Consider the following 25,290-nt stretch of genomic DNA (forward strand, 5'->3'; position numbering starts at 1 on the left):
CATTACAATATATAAAGTCCCTGGAAGTTTGTATTTGGTCCCATGCAGTTCTGCCAAATAAAGGAGAAACGGTTGCATTTAAAAAAGTAGCACTTAGGAATTTAGTCCCTTTCCCAGAGCTAGTTGAGAATCTCCAGTATTTATTCTCCATGCTTCTTTAAATCTCAGCAACACACAACACACCTTCAAACCCCAGTCGCTTTCCTGTCTTAATTTTATCATAACCTGACTGTGCCCCACAAGCATGACTTGCGAATCCTTGGCTTTGCAGAACACCTATTACAAACTGAGGAAAGTACATGAAGGCAGAAAGGAATTCCTGTGTTAACTCTGCCACTGAACAATTCCATGAACTTAGGTAAGACTCCTAGTTTCTGGGTTAAGAAGGGAAGGGAAGGAGATTATTTCACTTAGGTGACACATGTAATGAGATTATAAAAAAATTATGGTAATACCTGGCATCAGAATCCTTCTTTGTGAGGAAACTACCTTTGCTTGAGATAAAAAGTGAGACCCTAAAAGTATCAGACAGTTAAGGTGCTCAACACAAGACCATGAGAAAAGTTTGGGTTTATTTTTGATCTGGTGAGTGAGAAGTAAGGAAAAGAAAGAGAGAAGAGCTGGAAAGGGGAGTAGGGGCTGGAGATGTCAGTGGTTGAAGGGAAAGCGTCTTCTGGCCAATGACGTGAGTCCCTTCCTTCCCGAGAGCAACGACATCCAGCCTCAAACTGCCCTAGTCCAGGTCATCTGCTCATGAAAACACAGCACCCCCAGGCTTACTCTTCTGACCCTCTCCCATGATACTAAAAATATGAAATTAGGATCGTTTCAAGGTTCACCTATGCAGCGGCCATTGGGATTTAGGGGCCAAACTTAAAAGGTAAGAAGCATTAGTTGATAAAGCCAGGGCAGCTGGGCTCCGAGGCCATACTCCTCCTTTTACACTAGTGATGCCTGAAGTTCCTTCAGAAGGAGGAGCACATATTTTATATTAAACAATTCAAGTAGTGAAGGCTAGCAATGCAAGTGAATTTCAAACCATAATCCTCCAATAAATAAGTGCTGTTGTTTGATATGGAAGGAGACGCAAGGGGACATAACACACTCGGAAGAGAGGAAGGGGCTCGGCAGAGGAAGGTACCGCGTGTCAAGAGAGGAGTTTCTGGGTGTGGAAGGCAGACCCCAGTGGCTTCACTGTGTTCCTCAACATGCCCCTACCAACAATTAGGCAAGGCGGAAAGCAGCCACCAGACGCGAATCCGGAAAATACTTACAGAATCTGACCACTTCTTACCACCTCTGCTACCACTGGCCCCCTGGAAGCCACCATCTCCTCTAGCCTGGACTCAGCTGTAGCCTCACACAGGCCTGAGGGCTTCTAGCCTTCCAGCCCTAGAACCCGTCCTCAACACTGCCACCAGAGGGATGTCCACCTCTGTCACGTAATGTTATTCCTCTATTCAGAATCTTCCCAAGGCAGCTCGTCTCACTGCAAGCAAAGGTCAAGTCCTTATAGGGGCTTCTGAGGCCCCACCCGCCCCACCCCCATTCTGACTCCATCTTCTACTGCTTTTCCCCTCCATTCTCTCAGTAGCAGCCACAATGGCCTCCTTACTGTTTTTCAAACCTCCTGCCTTGGCCCTAGCCCCAGCTATCTTCTCCTCCCAGAACACCCTCCACCCCACCATGCCCCCTGGAGAGGTCCACTCTTTTACCTCCTTCAAGTTCCATGATAGACTCTCACCTAGCCCCCGAGGCTGCCCCTCAGCACCTAAATTAATGCTCTGCTGCCCTCTAACCCATCCCCCGCACTTCCAGTTCCCATCACCTAATCTTCATTCCACGTGTGTGTCACTGCCCAGACGGTTCCATGATTTATTACCTTTGCTGACTGTCTCTCTCCACCCCAACCCCTGGGAATATGAAGCTCTATGAGGTCAGGGATCTTTGTTTTATTCACTGATGCATACAATGCCTGGTATTTAGTAGGTGCTCAAAAAGTATCTAATATCGAAGAGTGAATGAAGGTAAATCGGGAAACTTTTCCATAATCAGCACATTTAACACAGAAGATACGGCGATGTTTGAAAGCATCACCATGCATCCTTGTGCTCTGAAACTAGCTTCAAGTAGAATTACTACTACTCATTCATGTATTTAATAAATATTTGATGAGGGCCTGCTTTATGCCAGGTGCTGTTCTCAGTTCTGAGGATATAACAGTTGGCAAAAAACAGCCTCAGGGAGGTTCAATTCTAGTGGGTAAGGCAGACAAGATAAACACGCAAAATACTTAAACTGTTAAATGGTGGTAAGTGCTAAGGAGATCAAGCAGGCGAGGAGGCTAAAATGATTCATATACTTTCTGAGAACCAAAGGAGATAGTAGACAATAATAGAAGTGTTTAGAGAAGTATTAGGCAATGTTGAAAATCCTACACCATTTAAAAAGTTGCATTTTTCCTATGGTCTGGTTTTACTCGAAGCAAGTTTTAGATGTGTCACGCACGTACCTCTTACAAAGTCACCGTCTAAGTGGACCGGCTTCATGTTCACTGGGGACTCTCACTTCCACCCCACAGAGAGTGCCGTCCTTCCTACGGGCAGATGGTATGTACTCACCAGGCAGGTTCAGTAAGCAGGACTGCGCGGCATTCGGCATTCAAGGATCCCCACCGTCTCCAGTAATCCCTCGATGGTGGCGAGTACGAGAGGCACAGCCTAGTGGCCCCATGGGCCACGTTCCACCACTCCAGCCACTCCTGTGGCATCTCACGCTCACAGAGTGAAGTTCCACATCAGTTTACCTCTGCAAGGGCATCATTTTGTTCCAGGACTCGTGCCTACTGATTGCAGTTTCCTTAGCCTCCCTTGAAAGAAATGATAAATGCTATAAGCAGAAAATCAATTGTGGGACCTCTGGCCTTATCATGTATCCCTTCCAGGCCACTCAATCCTCTTCCCAAGCTACTTGCTGGCTAAGTCCTCATCCCCTCACTTTCAGAATTCACCAAGATTCCTGTTCAAAGATTCTCTTGGGTCAATGAAAGTGAACAGAAGTGACATGTAACAGTTCCCAGAGGGAATGTCTAAGAGCTGTGTTCACCTGTTCTCTTCCCCTACTGCAGTAAGCCCTGGACATCGTGTCTTATGATGGAGGCATCATAAGATTATGAAGCCTCCCCTCAGTCTAAGCCTCTAAGTAACTACAATAGCTTATCTATGGTCAGGAATCTATGAGCAAAAATGACCTTGTGTTTTAAGCCACCAAGATTTTAGGGTTGTTTGTTACCCGAGTGTGACAGTTTATCCTGAAAAAAGCCACCAGCAATCCTTTTGTGAGCACCTGGAAGTCTTTCCTTCCCGCTTAGGAAGGCTAGCACTAAGGAATTTTGTGTGTCTAAGGAGAGATCCTGACATTTTTAAAAGATGAGGGAATTATACTGATATATGAAAGAGTCGAAGTGCCTCGTATCTATTCTGGGGCTCTGATTACTAGAGAAGGTTACTTTGAGGGGCAGTATAGAAATATGCCTCTGAAATCTCCTCTGATACATCCCAAGAGAATTTATTTCAAGTTTCTCTAGAAAGTGGGAGCCTAACCTCAAAGTTTAATTTTAAAAATCCAGAAACCCTCTGAGTAATGGAGAAAATGAAAACAGAAGAATTTTACTGGAGCACTCTTTGTTGCTTCAGCAGTTATTAAAATGACGTGGAAGCAAGAACAATGACTGGGGGAACAGGAGGTCCCAAAGCAACAGGAAGAGTGACGGTGCCCACATGTGTGGCAGCGACATCTTATGAAGTGAGCTGCAGAAAGGCTGACAGCCGTTAACACCTTCTATGGTTGGAGCAGAGATTAACCCCAGAGCCTATAGCAGACCTATAGTTGCTCCAACAAGAGCTGATGAGCTATGTCAGGATCCTGCTTAAGGGGAAGGAGGTGGGAGGGCCTTGCCAGAAATTTCACCATCAAGGTTCAGACTCAAAATAGGCTTTTATTGTCACAGTGACTGCTACCTCGATTCTTGACAGTCTTCCCCTAGACTGGACTGGGAAATTAAGAATTCATGTAAAAGAGGATAAATGCTTATAGAATCATCTGGAAGGATCTGGAATCTGTTGCAATAATCAGGCACAAAAGTTTAAATGAAACAAGGCATTCCCCACATCTTAATGAACCTAGGGATACACTGGGTCTTTAACTCATAGCCTTTAATAACAACTACTTGGAAGCCAAACCCAACTCCCCCCAAACAGGAGATGTCAACAGCAGTAAAATGGCATAAAACTGGAAGCCACGGGATGCCACACCAAAACACACATTATAGTTTCAAGGACATCTTTATTTTCACAGTATTTTCTTTGAAGTTTATATAATAGTACATGGAAATTATCATCCAAATACCAAGCATACACTACAGACAGCTCTAGACTTCTCAACCCCCTCAGCCTGTAAGTTGCTTCGGGGTAGAAATGGGTGCAATGTCGAGAACAGTCATTCCAGGAATTGTCTGTGAGCTATGGCTCCCATCACAGCTCACAGGCAGCAGCTTGAATCTGCTTCAATTTAATCAGAAAAGATAGATGGAAGGGAGCCCACTTAGTTCATGGCTGCCAGCCCTCGCATCTCCCTCCCACAGACACGCACACAGGAAACCTGGCAGCTCCCTTCTCCCTTCGTGTCTCTCTCACTAGGCTAAGGAGGAGACAGATGCAGGAGGGAGGGGAAAGCAAAGGCTGCCAGAGCACTTGCCACATTCAAACTTGCCAGTACAGCCCACCCCCAGTGCCCAGTGTTCCTCCGGAGCTCTGGCCGGGCTCAAGACTGAGAAATGGGTCTGAGCACCCGAGCAAGGTGTCCCAAAGGACAGGCAGGCCCCAACAACAAGGGCTTTCTTTGAAGCAACAAATATAGGAGATGATTTTACCCTAATTAAATCCTCTTATCTCTGAAAGAGAGAATTGGGAGTTAGGCAACATTTTGCACTCAACACAGAAAATCTGCCCAAAAGAGTTCAGAGATAATCAATGAAGAGTTAGGCGAAGAGTGAGTGAGAGAAGCAAATGGGGAAAATAAATTTTAAACACTGATGAACTTTTCCAGTGTCCCCACTGGGAAGAATCCCATTGGGCGACTGTGACACATGCCCAGGCAGGCAGTTTTAATTGGCAAGACAACAGACAAACCTGGGATCATGGTCTACTTCCCTTACTAATAAATGTCCCAAATGCTCCCAGCACAAACTGTCGAAACAAATCCAGCTTTACTGGGACTTCTGTTGATAGGTGTTAACACTCCACTCAACCACACAAATTATGAGGCTGCTGTATCAACGTAACCTCCTCTCTCCCAACAATCAAAAATGGCAGGAAAAATCTAGAGCAGAATCCTTAACCTCAAGCACACACTCTAAACAGAGTGAAGAATACAGCCCCTCAAGTTAAGTGACATGAGGCAAGCTAGATGAGCAGTTCAAAGTTCTCACCTAGAGCTAGAGAACTGCCTTCTTTATTTATTTGTATGTTTCTTACATGGATGGACTATGCTTGATGTAATGGCTAATAAGATATATGTGCTTTGTGCACTTACAGTTTACAAAATGGCAGAAGAGACAATAGTTATACGACAAGGTGATATGTCCTCTGATAATCAGTTCCTAGGGAAGCCTAAAACCATAAAGTCATAGCGGAATTATTCAATAGAGCCAAGAGTAGAAACAACCCAAACATCAATTGACAAATCAATAAACAAAGGATTCTATCCTTTGTTGATCCAGTCTATCCTTTGTGGTCTATCCATGCAAAGGAATATTATGCAGCCATAAAAAGGAGTGGAGCACTGATACATACTACGACATGGATGAACACTGAAAACATTATGCTAAAGAAGCCACATATTGTATTATTCAATTTATATATGATGTCCATAATAGGAAAATCCAGGGAGACCTAAAGAAAATTAGTGGCTACCAGGGGCTGGAGGATGGGCGGGACTGCTAATGGGTATAAGGTTTCTCTTTGGGATAAAAATCTTCTCAAATTAGATGATGAAGTACTGTACAACCTTGAAAATATACTGAAAACCACTGACCTGTATATTTTAAAATGGTGAATTTTATGGTATGTAACTTCTATCTCCATTTAAAGAAATAGTTGAAGGAGAAAAATCTTAAAGCCTGTAGCCTTCTGTGAAGAAAGACCAGCCTGATCTGTACAGAATCAATGTTCCTTGTGTGTGAAGAGTAGGAGGAAAAGCTTTGGCTTCAAGATAAGGACTGTTATTTTGCTTCTCATGGCCATGGCTACCTAACCTGAAAATCAGGGATCCTAGAATGGTGTTCTCAAGTTTAGAAACAACATGTACAAATCATCTGTGGTAAAGTTGATTTTCAACCAACAGTTGACTGAGAATATTACAAAATTTACGTAGAGAGGTTCACAACTAAGATGAGATTTCTCTGCTCCTCGAGGCTACCAAAATAGTGTCCAGAGATGTGGTATCCAGTGGCATGATTACTATCAAACCAAAATAAAAAAGCAGAACTGTGATAGCAGGAATAAGTGCACAGATCATATTAAAGAAGGACTACTACCTCCTCACCATCACATGACAGCAATAAATTTTTTTTCCTAATTTATGAGTATCTGTGTGTCTTGGAAACTCCCTTACATTATACCATTGAGATTATCCTCCTACATTTTGGAGATTCTATGCTTTGGCAAATTAACTGAAAAGCAAAACTACAAGAACACTCTAAAGATGCTTCATATTGGAAAGACACTGATCAACTTCAATCAAGACCCCAGATGTATTTCAACTGATTAATAGATAATAGATTTTGCTTAAAAATATAGAACATGTAATTAGAAAAAAGATGTGTATACTTTACCAGTTATAGTTTCCTAATTTTTATGTTATACATAAAAACCCAAGCTGAGATGGTAACTTTGAGACCTCTTTGTAGCAAATATACTCATCACAGGACAGAGTACAATTCTAGGTGCACAGTGGGAGCATGGTAAATACTTATCACCATGAAAATGCATTACATAACAGACTAGCTTCTGGCCAAGAAACTGAAATGCATGTTACATGGATTGTTCTTTCCTACTAAGGAAGAGTCATCCAAAGCCCTCTATCTCCTGGCTCTTGCCTCTCTCTTTGACGTCATCTCTTCCACTTCACTACAAACTAGTCTACAACCACACTAAACACTCTTCCCACCACACAGTCTGTAATCAAAGTAATATTTGGAGTGCTCTAAATATGCCATGTCGTTTCCTGCTTCTATGCCTCTAATGATGCTTTTTCCTTGCCTGCATCGCCCCTCACCCCCATTTCTCTACCAGGTTAAATCTTACATGTCACCTAAGATTCAGCTCCAGTGTAATCTACTCCAGGAAGCCTCCTGATCTCACCAGCCCTGCCCCTCTGTGAGGCTGAGGGGCCCCTCATACATCCTTATCTAGTAACCCATCAGACTGTGCTACAGTTGTCAGCTTACTTATATGTCTCCCATCTTAGACTGTTAGTTCCTAGACTGTGGACCCATGGCTTTCATACTCTTTTTTTTTTTTTTATACTCTTAATACAGTATCAGGCATTGAATAAATGTTAACTGAGCTCATGAATAAATGAATGGATGAATAAATAAATCTATAGTTTAGTCCTAATTGTATTCAGCACTTCATTGCAACAATTTTTATTACCAACTTCTGAAATTTCCTCAATTTTAAAAGTCAAATAATTACATTTGATGAGAAACACCATTAGCTTCATTTAAATAAAACTCAGCACTATTATATGTAATTTATAACAAAGTTAATCCAACTTATACATAATAATATGAATAATTGTTATAGTATCATAAGTTCACTGGGCATGAAGTCAGATAGCACAAACAAATATAAGTAATGTTGCTTTTATTTAAGCCAAGTAAATAATTCTTCCAATGCACTGAGGGAAAAGAGAAAAGAAACTGGGCAGAGAAGGAGGCTACTCTGCCTGATTCCTTAATCAGGAGCTGAAGTTGTTTCTGAAACAGGAGCATCCAATATCCTGCACTTTCAGGAGCTAAGGGCCACAAAAATGTCATTCTTAGCCATTTGCTGGTTCACCCATTAACCCTAACACTTGCCCAAAGGAAGAATGAGAAGACGTTGGTAATTGCTTTAAATGTCTCGCCCCAATCAATCAATCTCCCCAGTGGGCTTTCTTTTTGAAGCTCAAAGCCCGAGAGTGCCTGGGTAGCATTCAGTGGTTCAAGAGGGGACAGTGGAGTCATTCCAGCATCAGGAATTGGCTGCTTTGATCTATGCAGAAGGAAATTAACCTCTCAACTAGAGAATTAGAATTCTCTAGAAAGCAGTTAAGCCATGGAAATCCTGTACTGAAAGAAGGCCTTAAACATCTGACTGCCCACGTAAGAAACCCAGGAATAATGAGAGAAAACAAAGGACCATTTTGCTCTGTCCTGATTGTCCCACCTTCCCTCCCAGATAAAGACTGCAATCGTATATTGGTTTTAATTCCACGTGTCATTCGTTTACTACAATCTCAAAAGTTAGTTATTACTATGGAGAATCTGCAGTGCAGTATGTGCTCAAGGTTATACTCCTAGTACCAGCTGCCTCCCAAGGAAGGAGTAAAAAGTCTTACTGGATGCCAGAGATTCATTTGGATCAAAAGAGGTTAAGAGAATGGAAGTTGGGGGGATATGTATAGTCAAAGCACAAGAATGGCTCACTCAGTTCTTGAAGGGCAAAAGAGAGAACCTTAAAAGTTGAGAGAGAAGGAGAGAAAGGAGGGAGAAAGCAAGAAAAAAACCTGAACATTTCCCCTCTGCATTAGGTTTCACAAAGGTGTCAACCCACAACTGTGTAGTTAGAACTCATCACTGGGAAAAAAAGCTAGTGTCACCTTCAGAAATATGTTGGTCGTTAGAAAGGAACCAAACCAATACATTTACTCTCTGTCCAGTAATACCTATATTTCAAATTAGGTATAGATCACTATCATTTTTCATACTTCAAGTTGATTTCAACTTCAACAAGATTTCTTGTTGAAATATGAGTTTAATAATTATGATTTGATGTGAATGAAATTCTTTTCAACACATTCACTGTAATTTTTTTGCATTCTTTTTATTAACATGAGACAGTCATTCTATTTAGCTTGTTTAAATTATTTTTAAATTGGCTTTATTGCAGACTTAGTATTTGGGGTATAATGTGGACTCCCACACATCTTAATTCATTCAGGATCCAATTAAATTATTTTGATATTTTAAAATTCTTAGCTCCCACTCACTCATTTCTTCTCATCCCAACAGCTAATCTCTTATTTATAACTACTTTGTCAGAGAGGAAGTCAGGTCAATTAAATAAGGCACTGGAAATGTAGTCAAATGAATCTGTTCTGTTCCCAACTGACATTCCACTTTCTGTGAACTTGGACTCTTCACCAATCCATCTGTGTGTTCGTGTCCTCATTTGATTAAAAAAAAGACTGGTTTCAGTGGTCTTATTATTCCCTTGGATCACTTGATACAAGTCTTATTAGATTGGAAACTCCTTGAGGGCCACAGTCATTCTTCAACACTGCATGCTTTATCCTCTCCATGTATACCACCTGATCCAATACTCTGTAGAGGGCAGAATAGAGTTGACTAATTTGTTTGGTTTCCTTGGTTTGCTTTTTAAGACAAGTAAGTGTAGAGCTCTCTAGAGAGAGCTACTGATACAAGTTAGTCTTGCACAGTGCTTCTGACATAAATTGTGCTCAATTAGGCACAGATAACCATGACTGTTGTTTTACAAACAGCAACAACATGAGAAGTCGACTGAACTATAGTGAAGACTGACACACTGGTTAAGAGATGCTCCTGAAATATATGCTAGATTCTACATTCTCCTGTTGCAGCTTCACTCTTCACATTTGTATATTAAAGATTCCAAGAAAATTTGCATTTAAAAAGTCATGTTAAACTTTGTTTTACCACTAATTTTCTAAATTTATTGGACCACAAAAGCTTTTTTTACAAGGAATATAAGGAACATCCTAAGGAACAAACTTTGGGAAACCTTATCATAATGCAGATAGTTGAAGACTGACTATACCATTGACAATTTGTGCCTTTTCTGATAGCTTGGGAAGAGTAATGCACATATGAAATGGTTTTTTTCCCCTAAAAGAGTGAAATTTTATTTTATTTTGCAAAAGTAATAAAACTTTAAAAAATTGCAAATAAGGAAAAAACTAAAAATCACACTTAAAAAATCATACTTAGCATTTTGATCTATATCCTGTGAGTATATCTACATGTGTATGTGTGCATAAATTCCTTAATCTGACAAAGGATAGAGAATTTCCATCAGAAATCTACAGCAGATATCATATATAAGGGTAAATCAATGAAGCATTCTCTTTTAAAAACAGGCATAAAATACATTCCCTGCTATTAATAGATACTATTGGAAACTGAACTGTTAGAAAAAGATACATAACAAAGTTTGGAAGAGGAAGAGACAAAACTATCATTGCTGATAGATGATGATTGTCTATTTATAAATATCAATAAACCAACTGGTGAATTATTTTAAAAATTAATTAAGCAAAGAGGCAATATTAAGATCAATATATAAAAATCCAAAACCCTGATGAGAATTGGAAAGTGTAGTAGAAAAAGGAACAGTAGAAACAAGAATTATGAAATATTTAGGAAAAATTAAGTAATATTCAAATAATCATGTAGAAAATGAAACTTTATGAAATAATATAAAATAAAACTTGATTACTAGAATATTTCATGTTTCTGGGTAGGAAGATTCAATACTGTAGAGCTGTCAAGTTTTCACAAATTAACCTTTAAATTCATGTAAATTACAGTCAATATCTCAATATGATTTTTCAGGTATAGTTGCATACATATTCTAAATTTAATATGAAAGATTAAATTTTTAAGAGTAGTCAAGAAATTTTTAATAAAGAATCAAAAGTGTAATATTTTCTTGCCAAACATCAAGACATAGTATGTAACTACTGTAATTAGAATATTGCTATTTGGGTTTTAAGTTAAAAATAACTAAGTTAAGAGAACAAACCCCAACCTACGAATATGTGGGAAAATATACTAAATATATATTCAAAAACCTTTAATATTATACAATTTAACATTTCAAACCAGTGGAGAATAAATATTCAATAAAATTATGGAAATAATTGGCTATATATACAAGGGTAAAGTCAAGATTTTCAACTTACAGAATTCATAAAAGCTAGTTTCAAATAGATTACAAACATACATGTGGAGAACACTACAAAATAAATAGTAAAGAATATCTTAATCCCTTCAGATGTGATAAGCCTTCTTAAACACAAAGAAAATCATGAAGGTAAAAGCTAACAAAATGGGCAATTTCAAAACTAAAATCTTCAAGAATGATGACATTACATATATACTAAAAATAAGTAATTTACCAGAAGAAATTTTTGCATCTGTATAACAGGAAAAGGACTAGTACTAATACTAATATACAAATAAACTCTAATAAAAATAAAACAAACTAATAGACTTACAGAGCAAAGAAAAAAACAGGTAATTCACAGAAGATGACATGCAAATAGCCAATACAGATTAAAAAAAAATAGATGCAACACAAAAATTAACTTGTTAGGACAAAATTCAGCACCCATTTATGATTAAAAAAAGAAACTCTCCAGATAGTGGGCATAGAGGGAACCGACCTCAAATAAAGGCCATATATGACAAACCCACCACAAATATCATTCTCAATGGTGAAAAATGGAAAGCATTTCCTCCAGGATCAGGAACAAGACAAGGATGTCCACTCTCACCACTATTATTCAACAGAGTTTTGGAAGTCCTAGCCATGGCAATCAGAGAAGAAAAAGAAATAAAAGGAATCCAAATTGGAAAAGAAGTAAAACTGTCACTGTTTGCAGATGACATGATACTATACACAGATAATCCTGAACATGCCACCAGAAAACTACTAGAGCTCATCAATGAATTCAGGAAAGTTGCAGGATACAAAATTAATACTCAGAAATCTGTTGCATTCCTATACACTAACAATGAAAAATCAGAAAGAGAAAAATCCCATTTACCATTGCAACAACAACAAAAAATACCTAGGAATACACCTAACTCAGGAGGCAAAAGACCTGTACTCAGAAAACTGTAAGACACTGATGAAAGAAATCAAAGATGACACAAACAGATGGAGAGATATACAATATTCTTGGATCAGAAGAATCAATATTGTGAAAATGACTATACAACCCAAGGCAACCTACAGATTCAATGTAATACCTATCAAATACCAATGGCATTTTCCACGGAATTAGAACAAAAAATTTTACAATTTGTATGGAAACACAAAAGAGCCCAAATAGCCAAAGCAATCTAGAGGAAGAAAAACAGAGCTGGAGGAATCAGGCTCCCTGACTTCAGACTATACTAGAAAGCTACAATAATTAAAGCAGTATAGTACTGGCACAAGAACAGAAATATAGATCAATGGTACAGGATAGTTAGGCCAAGAGTTAAACGCATGCATCTATAGTCACCTAATCTATGACAAAGGAGGCAAGAATATACAGGGAGAAAAGGCAGTCTCTTCAATAAGTGGTGCTTGAAAACTGGACAGCTACATGTAAACAAATGAAATTAGAACACTGCCTGACACCATACACAAAAATAAACTCCAAATGGATTAAAGACCTAAATGTAAGGCCAGACACTGTAAAACTCTCAGAGGAAAACATAGGCAGAATACTCTTTGACATAAATTGCAGCAAGCTCTTTTTTGATCCACCTCCTAGAATAATGAAAATAAAACAAAAATAAACAAATGGGACCTAATTAAATTTAAAAGCTTTTGCACAGCAAAGGAAACCATAAACAAAAAGACAACCTCAGAATGGGAGAAAATATTTGCAAACAAAGCACCCAACAGGGGATTAATCTCCAAAATATACAAATAGCTCATGTAGCTCAACATCAAAAACAAACAAAAACCCAATAAAAATATGGGCAGATCTAAATAGACATTTTTCCAAAGAAGACATACAGATGGCCAAAAAGCACATGAAAAGATGCTCAATATTGCTAATTATTAGAGAAATGCAAATCAAAACTACAATGAGATATCACCTCACACCAGTCAGAATGGCCATCATCAAAAAATCTACACACAATAAATGCTGGAGAGGGTGTGGAGAAAAGGGAACCCTCCTGCACTGTCGGTGGGAATGTAAATTGGTACAGCCACTATGGAGAACAGTAATGGAGGTTCCTTAAAAAAATAAAAATAGAACTACCATATGACCCAGCAATCCCACTCCTGGGCATATACCCAGAGAAAACCATAATTCGAAAAGATACATGCACCCCAATGTTCATTGCAGCGCTATTTACAATAGCCAGGACATGAAAGCAATCTAAATGTCCATCAACAGAGGAATGGATGAAGAAGATGTGGTACATATATACAATGGAAAATTACTCAGTCATAAAAAAAAAAGAACAAAATAATGCCATTTGCAGCAACATGAATGGACCTAGAGATTGTCATAGTGAGTGAGGTAAGTCAGACACAGAAAGACAAATATCGTATGAAATTGCTTATATGTGGAATCTTAAAAATAAAAGTGTACAAATGAACTTATTTACCAAACAGAAGTAGAGTCATGGATGTAGAAAACAAACTCATGGCTACCAGGGGATAAGGTCAGGGGGAGGAGGAATAAATTGGAAGATTGGGACTGATGTATACACACTACTATATATAAAATAGACAACTAATAAGAACCTGCTGTATAGCACAGGGAACTCTACTCAATACTCTGTAATGGCCTATATGGGAAATAAATCTAAAAATAAAAGAGTGGGGGGCTTCCCTGGTGGCGCAGTGGTTGAGAGTCCGCCTGCCGATGCAGGGGACACGGGTTCATGCCCCGGTCCGGGAAGATCCCACATGCCGCGGGGTGGCCAGGCCCGTGAGCCATGGCTGCTGAGCCTGCGCGTCCAGAGCCTATGATCCGCAACGGGAGAGGCCACAACAGTGACAGGCCCGCATACCGCAAAAAAAACAAAAAAAAAAAACAACAAAATAAATGAGTGGGTATATGTATATATATAACTGATTCACTTTGCTGTACATCTGAAATTAACACAACATTGTAAATCAACTGTACTCTAACAAAAAACTTTTTAAAGTTTAAAAAAAATTAAGAAAATAGGAATTTGGCTTTGGATTCAAAATTTTCCAGTCCAAACTCTGCCAGGTGAAAAACAATAGCTAACTCAGTTTATACTCCCCAGTATATATGTTCAACTTTCACTGCAACTCAATTGTTCACCAGGAAAGGCCCAGCTGATGACTTGGGGTGTCTCTGTATCATAGTGAAGTTGCAGCTTTATAAAGTGAGAACTCTCATTTTAGATTCTTACCAGGGAAAGTAAAAATAAAATAATCTTTTTCAATTAAAAAAATTAGGGCTTCGCTGGTGGCGCAGTGGTTGAGGGTCTGCCTGCCGATGCAGGGGATACGGGTTCGTGCCCCGGTCCGGGAAGATCCCACATGTCGCGGAGCGGCTAGGCCCGTGAGCCATGGCCGCTGAGCCTGCGCGTCCGGAGACTGTGCTCCGCAATGGGAGAGGCCACAACAGTGAGAGGCCCGAATAACACACACACACACATACAAAATTAACTTGTTAGATAAAACACAGTAATATGGATTCCAGTCAATGTTGAAAAGGAATACTATGTGTTTCTAATATAATTCCTGTGAAATGTTGCACAGGAATACTATGAAGAACTGTATACCAAAAAATTAAGTAACTTAGATGAAATGGAAAAATTTCTAGAAAGAAACAAACTGCAGAAACTGAGTAAGCTTTTGCACAGCAAAGGAAAACCATAAACAAAATGAAAAGACAACCTATGGACTGAGAGAAAATATTTGCCAATGACAATGGCTTAATTTCCAAAATATACAAACAGCTCATACAGCTCAGTATCAAAAAAACAAAGAGCCCGATTGAAAAATGGGCAGAAGAGCTAAACAGACATTTCTGCAAAGAAGACATACAGGTGGCCTATAGGTAGGTACATGAAAGAGATGCTCAACATCACTAATTATTAGAGAAATGCAAATCAAAACTACAATGAGGTATCACCTCACACCAGTAAGAAAGGCCATCATCGAAAAGCCTACAAACAATAAATGCTGGAGAGGGTGTGGAGAAAAGGGAACTCCCCTACACTGTTGGTGGGGATGTAAATTGGTACAGCCACTATGGAGAACAGTATAGAGTTTCCTTAGAAAACTAAAACTAGAGTTGCCATATGCCAGCAGTCCCCATTCTTGGGCATATATCTGGAAAAGACAAAAACTCTAATATGAAAAGATACATGCACCCCAATGTTCACAGTGACACTATTTACAACAGCCAAGAAATGGAAGCAACCTAAGTGCTCATCAACAGATGAATGGATAAAGAAGATGTGGTACATATATACAATGTATTATTACTCACCATAAAAAAGAATGAAATAATGCCATTTGCAGCAACATGGATGGACCTAGAGATTACCATACTAAGTGAAGTAAATCAGAGAAAGACAAATATCATATGGTATCACTTATATGTGGAATCTAAACTATGACACAAATTAACTTATTTACAAAACAGAAATAGATTCACTGATGTAGAAAACAAACTTATGGTTACCAAAGGGGAAAGGCAGGGAGAGGAATGAATTAGGAGTTTGATATTAACAGATACACACTACTATATATAAAATAGATAAACAAGGACCTACTGTGTAGCACAGGGACTATATTCAATATCTTGTAATAACCTATGATGGAAAAGAACCTGAAAAAGAATATATATATAACTGAATCACTTTGCTATACCCCTGAAACTAATACAACATTGTAAAACAACTATACTTCAATTAAAAAAAAAAGAGCCATTGTTCTGATGATATCATGATCCTCTGGACTAAATTATGTCCAAAGCTAGTGTACTTCTGGGCTTTTCTGTTAGGTGAGGTAATGCATTTTCTTGATTAAAAAAAAAGAAATTAAAAAATTTGAGTATGCTTCTAACAAGTAAAGCCCAGGCCCAGTTGGCTTCACTGGTGAATTCTATCAAATGTTGGAAGAATTAATGCCAATTCTTCACAAACATTTTCAAAATATAGAAAATGAGAGAATACATTTCCAGCCATTCTATGAGGTCAGTATTACCCCATTTCAAATCAGAGAAAGACATCACAACATAAGAGATATTGGTCTATAGTTTTCTTAGGAATTAGTTGCAAAAATCCTCAACAAAACACTAGCAAACTGAATCTAGTACTATATATATAAAGGATTATAAACCATGATCAAGTGGCACTAATCTCAGGAATGCAAGATAGCTTTAACGTCCAAAAAATCAATGTAATATAACATATCAAGATAATAAAGGACAGTACCCATATAATCATCTCAATATACGACAAAAAAATACTGGGCAAAACCCAAATCCTTTTCATAATAAAAACACTCAGAGTATAAGTAGAAGAGAATTTCCTTAATGTGATAAAGGGTATCTACAAAAAAAATCCAGAAACAACATACTTAATAATGAATGACTGCATGATTTTCCCCTAAGAAAAGACAAGGATGTTTGGTCTCACCACTTTCCTTCAAATATTTTAGTTAAGAATATTAGGCAAGGAAATGAAAAGAAAAAAAAAACATTCAGATTGGAAAGGAAGTAGCAAAGTTATCATTTGCAGATAATATGATTTGGTATATAGAAATTCTAAGTCTCTATGTCACTAAAAATCTTTCAGAACTAATGCATTCAGCCAATTTTTTAAAAAGTCAATATACAAAAATCAGTTATATTTCTAGATACTTGCAATAAAAATCTGAAAATGAAATTGGGAAGACTATTCCATTTACAATAGGATCAAAAATAATAAAGTACTCAGGAATAAATTTAACAAAACAAGTGCAAAACTTATATTCTGAAAACTAAAAAAAAGTTGTTGAAAGAAATTAAACAACTCTGAAATTAAAGAGTTTAATTACAGAAATTAAATTATCTCTGTATAGAGATTAAAGACATCCCAGTTTCATGGAGCAGAAGACTTAATATTTTTAAGATGACTCATTCCTCAGATCTTTTGATCTGTAGAGTTAACACAATCCCTATCCCAATCCCAGCTGACTCCTTTGCAGAAATTTGTAAATTGAACCTAAAATTCACATGGATGAATCATCCAAAACAATCTTGAAGAAAAAAAACAAAGCTGGGAATAAGAAAGGGAAGATGGCAGCACAGGAAGATCCTGAACTTGCCTCCTCCCACGGACACACCAAATCTACAGCTACGCATGGATCATTTTCCTCTGAAAAAGATCTGAAAACTAGATGAACTGCTCTCCACAAAGCATAAAAAGACCACATTGGAATGGGTAGGAGAGACATAGACTTGGGTGTCAATTTTTATGACTTTGGATTAGGTAATTGTTTCTTAGACATGCTACTAAATGCACATAGGTAAATTGCACTTAATCAAAATTAAAAACTTCGTGGGACAGAGAACGCTATGAAGAAAGTGAAAAGACAACCTACTACCCACAGAATGGAAAAATATTTGCGAATCATGTATATGATAAGGGACTTGTAGCTGGAATGTATAAAGAACTCTTAAAACTCAACAGTAAGGAGACAAAGTTTAAAATGAGCAAAGGTCAGAATAGGCATTTCTCAAAAAGATATACACATGACCAATAAGCAACTGAAAATATGGTTAACTTCATTAGTCACCATATTAATACAAATAAAAACCACAATGAGATACTACTTCTCATCCACTAGGATGACTATAATCAAAATGACAGATAATAACTGGTGTTTGTGAGGATCCAAAAAAGTGTAGCCCTCATTGGAATACAGTCTGGCAGTTCCTAAAAAGTTTAAATGCAGTTACTGTATGACCTAGGGGTTCCACTCTTAGGTACAAAGCCAAGAGAAATGGAGACATGTTCACATAAAAACTTGTACGTGAATGTTCCTAACAACCAAAAGATGGAAACATCCCAAATGTCCATTAACAGATGAATGGATGAACAGAATGTGGTATATCCATGCAATGAAGTGTCATTCATCCATAAAACAGAATGAACTATATTGATTTATGTCACAACATGGAAGAATCTGGGAAACATTATGCAAGTGAAAGAAGCCAGACATGAAAAGTCACGTATCATATGATTCCATTTACATGAAGTGTCCAGACAGGCAAATCTACAGAAACGGAAAGTGAATTAATGATTGCCTACGGTTTTCAGAGTTGGAAATAGGGGGTACTGGGATTTCTCCTTGAGATAAAATAGTCTAAAGACGATTGCAGTGATGGTTTCACAACTCTGAATATACCAAAACCCATTGGATTGTACAGTTTAAAGGAGAAAATTGCATGGTATATAAATTGTAGCTCAATAAAGCTGTTTAAGAAAAGGATAAGACTGCACAATAAACCACATCTCCCACTACATGTATTTTCTTAGGTGCAACTAGTTATAAAGCAATTTTCTACTATACTTCCTTTATGATTTGTTGAACATATGTATTTTTTTGTTTATATAATCTGAGTTCTTTATACATTTGATTACAAAAAAAATTAGAATAAATAACAAAATCTATTACTGGAAGATAATATTACTCTTCTGTTCCATAGAGATTATTCTGGGGAAAAAATTGGTCAAGAACAATAGAAATAGGCTGAAATTAGGATATGTTACTGCTTCCAAAGACAAAGAAGTCACCATCTGTAACACACAACTTTATTTAGCAATAAAGAACTTGTTCCTAAGAGGAAAATACCTCTTGAGCTAAACCAAATAGGCCCCTCCACTAGGAGAGGGGATTTGGCCTCCCACTTGACTCGTGAGAAGTGGATTTCACAAGTCTACATGCAACCCAGAATTGAGCCACATTATCTACTCACAATAAAATTGTGGGCCTTAAGTACCCCATTTTATTCCTTCATCTTGCCTGCCAGAGCTTCTATTGATGAACCATATAATAGAGGAAAATGTGGATGACCTATGGTTGCTTCCTTGTCAAAAGAAAAGAAAAGAAAGAAAAAAAGAAAGGGTCTCCAATTATATACATTAGCCTTAATTTTGGCCTTTGGATGATCAGATAATGTTTCTGCCCATGAAATGAATTCTTGTGGCAAGCCCATGCTTTTCAATGTCAAAAATAAAAGCTTCCAATTAACTGTCAAAAGCTTTTCCAGAATCTGGAGACAGGAGTAAATTGGAGTCTTTTATATTGGTAGCTTTTGACATTATATTAAACAATCTCCTAGGGTTGTCATAGTCCATTCTCCTTTGTATATATCCCCATTGGTTTGTGTTTATCAATTGTTTTATTAAGCAATCTATCTTTTAGCTCAATTTCTACATTTCTTATGTTGGAGTGAAATCAAGGGACACTTCTGCTACTGTGTAATAATCTTCACATCCTGTTTTCAGGAGAATAGGGCCTTGGATATCTCTTAGAGTGTATGAAGACTTTTGCATCTTCTTCCCTTACAAAGTCACTCCTGCATGGGTTTATGTACAGCTGTCTCAGCAGTGGTAACCGTAGGGGTGCTGTGTAGACAACTAATCGGATATTGTAGGTTGCTGTAATCTGTTCCACAAGGAAAGGTAAATATCAGAGCTACTGATCTCTGCTTATGTACTTCTCTTTGAGTAAGATTTTCTCTTTAAAATAGAAAATGCTGCATGGAAACATTTTCCATTTCTCAGTATCTTCTCTACTCTCGACGATTTTCTTTGTTTTACATTTTGAAAAGGTAATCAAGTCACATAAATGAGCTAAGGATTTTTTATTTGCTCTTAACTCTAAAACTTTAAGTTGGAAGCAGAGAAGCTTCTTTTTTATTCCTTCATATGTTAATATCTGGGGCTATTTTCTCATTTGATTTCTGTTTTTTGTTCCTCTTTCATAAGAATGTCTGCATTTACCAAATTTAACTTGTGTTCCTTTTGGATTCATAAAAGCATATTTTTCTTTAATCAAACTCTGTTCCTTCTGGGAAGCTAAATATCATTCTAGGCTGAGCATATTCTGAATTAAAAAAGTGAAATCATTTGTATTTATTTTTCAAAATACCTAGCCCAGTTTAGAAATTCTTTACTTTATTGGATTTGTTCATTTGAATTTTTTTTATTATTAGGGTAATTCAAATATGCAGATGGCCAACCGTATAGACTGAGACAAGCTGGAGCAATTGTACCTGGATGAGAGAGGGGTGATTCATTTGGAGCAGATGAGTAAAGAAAAGCCATGTGATGGCATAAATTTCTTGATGCCGTTCCTACCAGTCTCCAAGCACTTTTTGGCTGAGACAGATTTATAATTTTTTTTTAACCTGTCCTCAACCTTGTATGGCCAAAACAAACCCTTTAGGTGTATTTTTGTTATTTATTTATTTTAACATCTTTATTGGAGTATAATTGCTTCACAATGGTGTGTTAGTTTCTGCTGTAAAGAAAAGTGAATCAGCTATACGTATACAGATATCCCCATATCTCCTCCCTCTTGCGTCTCCCTCCCACCCTCCCTATCCCACCCCTCTAGGTGGTCACAAAGCAATGAGCTGATCTCCCTGTGCTATGTGGCTGCTTCCCACTAGCTATCTATTTTACATTTGGTAGTGTATATATGTCAGTGCTACTCTCTCACTTCATCCCAGCTTACCCTTCCCCCTCCCTGTGTCCTCAAGTCCATTCTCTACGCCTGCATCTTTATTCCTGTCTTGCCCGTAGGTTCTTCAGAAATTTTTTGTTTTTAGATTCCATATATACATGTTAGCATACAGTATTTGTTTTTCTCTTTCTGACTTACTTCACTCTGTATGACAGACTCTAGGGCCATCCACCTCACTACAAATAATTCAATTTCATTTCTTTTTATGGCTGAGTAATATTCCATTGTATATATGTGCCACATCTTTATCCATTCATCTGTCGATGGACACTTAGGTTGCTTCCATGACATGGCTATTGTAAATAGAGCTGCAATGAACATTGTGGTACATGACTCTTTTTGAATTATGGTTTTCTCAGGGTATATGCCCAGTAGTGGGATTGCTGGGTCATATGGTAGTTCTATTTTTAGTTTTTTAAAGAACCTCCATACTGTTCTCCATAGTGGCTGTATCAATTTACATTCCCACCAACAGTGCAAGAGGGTTCCCTTTTCTCCCTTTAGGTGTATTAACCAGTTATTTACACCAAGTTACCAAGTCCTGTGGTGACCAGGGTAGACGAGGTCATGTGCAAACTGAGGTGCTTGTCTGTAGCAAAAGTAGTTATAGGTACAAAGGCAGAGAAAAGTCCTAAGTACGTATCAGAATAATGTATCTGAAACCTGAGAAGAATGGAAATTGTTCAGGAACTGAATGCAAAACAGGTTAGAATTAGCAGATTAGACAAGAGGACATGAAAAAGTTGAGGTGACACCTGTATTTGCACTGGGCTCTGGTTGCCACCTTCTCAGTGGAAATGTGAGGGTTTAAAGGGACTCGGCAGGATCAGCCTCCACCATCACCTGGACTTCTCCTCAGTCCTGACAATCAGGGGAACCCTCTCAGGGGCAGCTTGGCTCCAAAGGGTGATGCAATGCTAGGTATTGTGGCTTACCCTCTGCCCCATCTTGCTTAAACAAAAAAAGAAAGCAAGCATTTTCATGCACTTTCAGAGCCAATGTTCAAAGGTACTAACCCCTAACTCCAGGTTCCACTCCTTAGTCATTTGCATGTTGATGTCCGTGAGATATTGCTCCTAAATTCTGCATTTTAAATTCTTTGAGTTTAATTTTGTTCCCTTGCCCTGGAATTTTTCTTTACGCTGACATTCTTAATAGAAACTATGTCACTGATGGTCTATTCAGTCTTCTATAACCCTCTCTCCACCCTTTCCTAGCCATCTGAGATTCAACCTCCTTTCTCCTCTAAAAGTAAAATGAAAGTGTTGATTATGGGGATGGGAAAAGTTGAAATGACTTAATATCTCTAATTATAGCTCCCCCTCAGGCCCCTTGGATGGAAATATGCAACATTTTTCTCTAGCATTTTAGGTTTTGTTTCAGAAGGCTAGTTCATTTCCTACCAGCCTGTATTCCTACATTATTCTTAACCCTAAAGTGCATGAAATCAGATGGGAACAAGAATCCCATCTTTCTACTTTTTATATAAGGCAGCCCTTTGGGAAAACCTTCATACTTAATAATTTTAGTTATGCCAGAATGCTCTAGATGCCTTTACATTGGATGAGGTTGTTGAAAAAGAAGATGATTTAACAGCTAACGTTTATTGGATACTTACTAAATGAGTCAAACACTGCTAAGTTCTGTATTCCATGGATTATCTCATTTAAGCCCAACACCCACTATTATCCTAATTTTATACATGAGGAAACTAGGGTTCACAGAAATTAACCTGCCCAAGAGAATGAGGTAGCCAAAATTCAGGGACAAAAAACTGTGTAATGTATAATTAAGGGAATTAAAAAGGAATATTAAAAGTAATGTCCTTTCATAGGCATTGTTTCTACTACTCAGTAATAATGGTTAAGTTGCATAAGGTGCTCAAGGTCCTCATGTTAGTAAACTGGTAGCCTGGAAGACTCTCTGTATAGACATAGGGTATGCCCCTTGATTTAAGGATGTCACTATACTGGGTCATGGCATTGGCAGGCTTCCTTTTGGATGCAGTAAATGAATGAGATCTAGAGGGCTTCTGGCAGCAGGAAGAAATTCAGAGAATAGAAATTCTTTTCTGCAAGGCCCATTTCCATCCCTGAATGCTCCATGTCCTGGATGTGGATCATACACTCTAAGGAATTGTAGCTGCAGTCAGGAGCACTGACCTAGTTCAATGCTTTAAGATTGGAGGTCTTGCTGAAAGAGTGCATGTGACTGAGCTGCCATTACTTGATCAATCAAGAGGCGAGTTCATGTATGGCCTTCAGCACAGGGTATAGCAGAGGAAGCCCATAATATTTGTTCTTAATACCACTATCATTAAGATCACCATGGAACAGTGGTTAAGAGTATAGACTCTGGAGCCAGACTGCCTTGGGTTTTAATCTAGTATGTACTACTTATTATAAAGTGTATTCTTGGGAAAATTATTTTACATTTCTCTGCCTCTATTTATCTGAAATATAGAGGTAATGACAGCACCAATTTTGTCAGATTTCTCTGAGAAGTAAACTAATACTTATGCTGGGCACCTGTAGGCACTCCATAAACATTAGCTAGTATCATTATGACAATCATCACTATCATCTCTGTTCCAGGATCTAGAGGTGACAGGAAGTCACTGGGTGGGGATACACTGAGTTCCAGCAGCAAGGATGGATATCTATGTAAGCAAACCCAGCCAAAGCCCATGCTTAGACTATGACACAAGGGGCTCAACACCTCATCTCCTTTTCCTTTGTTCCCATCCTACAGCAGACCCTCATTACTCCTGACCTGTGCTATTGCAAAATCCCCCAGACTGGTCTCCCCAAGTCAAACTCTTCCTTCTCAAATCAGTCATTGATATTACTTAGAATAAAGCAGAAAGCTTGATCTGCTATCTTATATCCTTCCTAAAGCCTGACACCTGTTGTACTAGATCACACACTGTGGAGATACTGAGTGAATGTTTCTTGAGACCACTGTGTGATTCCACTTCACAGGATGGGAAATAGTGCCAGTAATTAAAAAAAAGGGGGGTGGATACTAGCAATAGTAATAGTGGTGGCATATTAGTAGCGGTAGAGTCCACTGACACTTTGCTTTACTGGTTCCAAAGTACTTTCACATGCTCTAGAGGGTAGGCAACGCACATGACAGCCCCATTTTAAAGGGAAAGAAACTAAAGATTGATTACAGAGGTAACATGACTTGGCCAAGGTGAGATGTCATTACATAGTGAATACTGGGTCCCAAAGCCCCTGGGCTAGTTTTACATTGTCTCTTTTCAGTAACTAGAAAGTAGGGCCGTCTTACGTTTCCTAATGAATTATGTCCAGTGTGATTAGAATGTTAATGTTATCAGAGATTGACTGAGTACTTTCTAAGTGTCAAGAACTGTGTTGAGCATTCTACATGGATTATATAATTCAATTCTCTCAACAGCCAGATTTGCTTCTTTTTCAAATGAAGAAACGTGAGATTTGCAGGTATTAAGTCACCGGCCCGGGTAACTGGGCTATAGCAAGTCAACAGAGAAAGCTGCCAGCACCTGTGCTCTCAATTACAGCTCCTCCTGCCTCCTCATTCCATGGTTTCTTTGTATTTCTGACTGAGCCTCAAGCTGGTAACCTGAGGTCACCCTAGAGGATGATTTGAGCTTTTCCCCACATCAGGTGTATCTGACACAAGAATTAGGTAATAACTTAGAAATGCACCTAAATTATGCTTTGTAGTTTTAAAATCGGCTTAACCAAATTCATCTTTTCCATACTCAGATATTCATTTCTGTTTTTTCAGCTGAGAATTCCCTAACTAAAAATATTAACTTCACTCCAAAAGGCATTTTGTAAGGAGTGATTTTGTTTTGTAAAGCTTTTTGTAAAGCTTTTGATTCCTAATTCTTATTTGGGGTTTGATATCAGAGCTACCATCTAGGGGTGACTGATATGTAAGCCAGTGATTTTGTCACAACAGCTACCTACTGCAACTGAACAAGGAACAGGGCACCACAGGAGGACAGAGAGAGAAATGACTTACTCTTCCTACAGGGGATGGGTGAGGGGGGCCATAAGGAAGTGAGGCTTCACCAAAGAGAACACATTTTAGCAGGACCATGGTATATGAACCATTCCTCAGGAGGAAAAGAAGGAAAAGCCATTCTAGGCCCAGGATAGAACATGTGTAAATGCTAAGACTGTAAAAAGGGTGTTGAGTTGAGAGGCCTGCAAGTATATAGGTGGATTGTAGGTGCTTTTGTGTAATGGCAGGTGAATCTGGAAGTAGAAATGAGTCAGATTTGAAGGAACTTTTGTGCCATGTTGAGGAGCTTGAAACTCACCCTGTAAGTGAGGGGGAGCTACTGAAGGGTATTAAGCAGGAAAGTGACAATTCAGTTTGATTGTTGAATGATCATTCTATGCAATAAATACAAAGATTGGACTTGGGATGGCCTAGAACTTAGGGCAAACAGGTCTACGAGGAGGTTATTGCA

General features: G+C 38.3%; 1 long non-coding RNA gene across 1 annotated transcript in view; it reads right to left on the minus strand.

The window, feature by feature from the left end:
- Positions 1-2,745: 2,745 nt before the first annotated feature.
- LOC141278875 (uncharacterized) overlaps positions 2,746-25,290 on the minus strand; it is a 37,466-nt gene continuing 14,921 nt past the window's right edge. Inside the window, exon 3 of the long non-coding RNA XR_012332271.1 lies at positions 2,746-2,869. This is a non-coding gene — a long non-coding RNA (uncharacterized lncRNA). The remainder of the gene's footprint in view (positions 2,870-25,290) is intronic.

Source organism: Tursiops truncatus, chromosome 6 (genome assembly GCF_011762595.2).
Source record: "Tursiops truncatus isolate mTurTru1 chromosome 6, mTurTru1.mat.Y, whole genome shotgun sequence".
In the NCBI taxonomy this organism is placed as follows: domain Eukaryota; kingdom Metazoa; phylum Chordata; class Mammalia; order Artiodactyla; family Delphinidae; genus Tursiops; species Tursiops truncatus.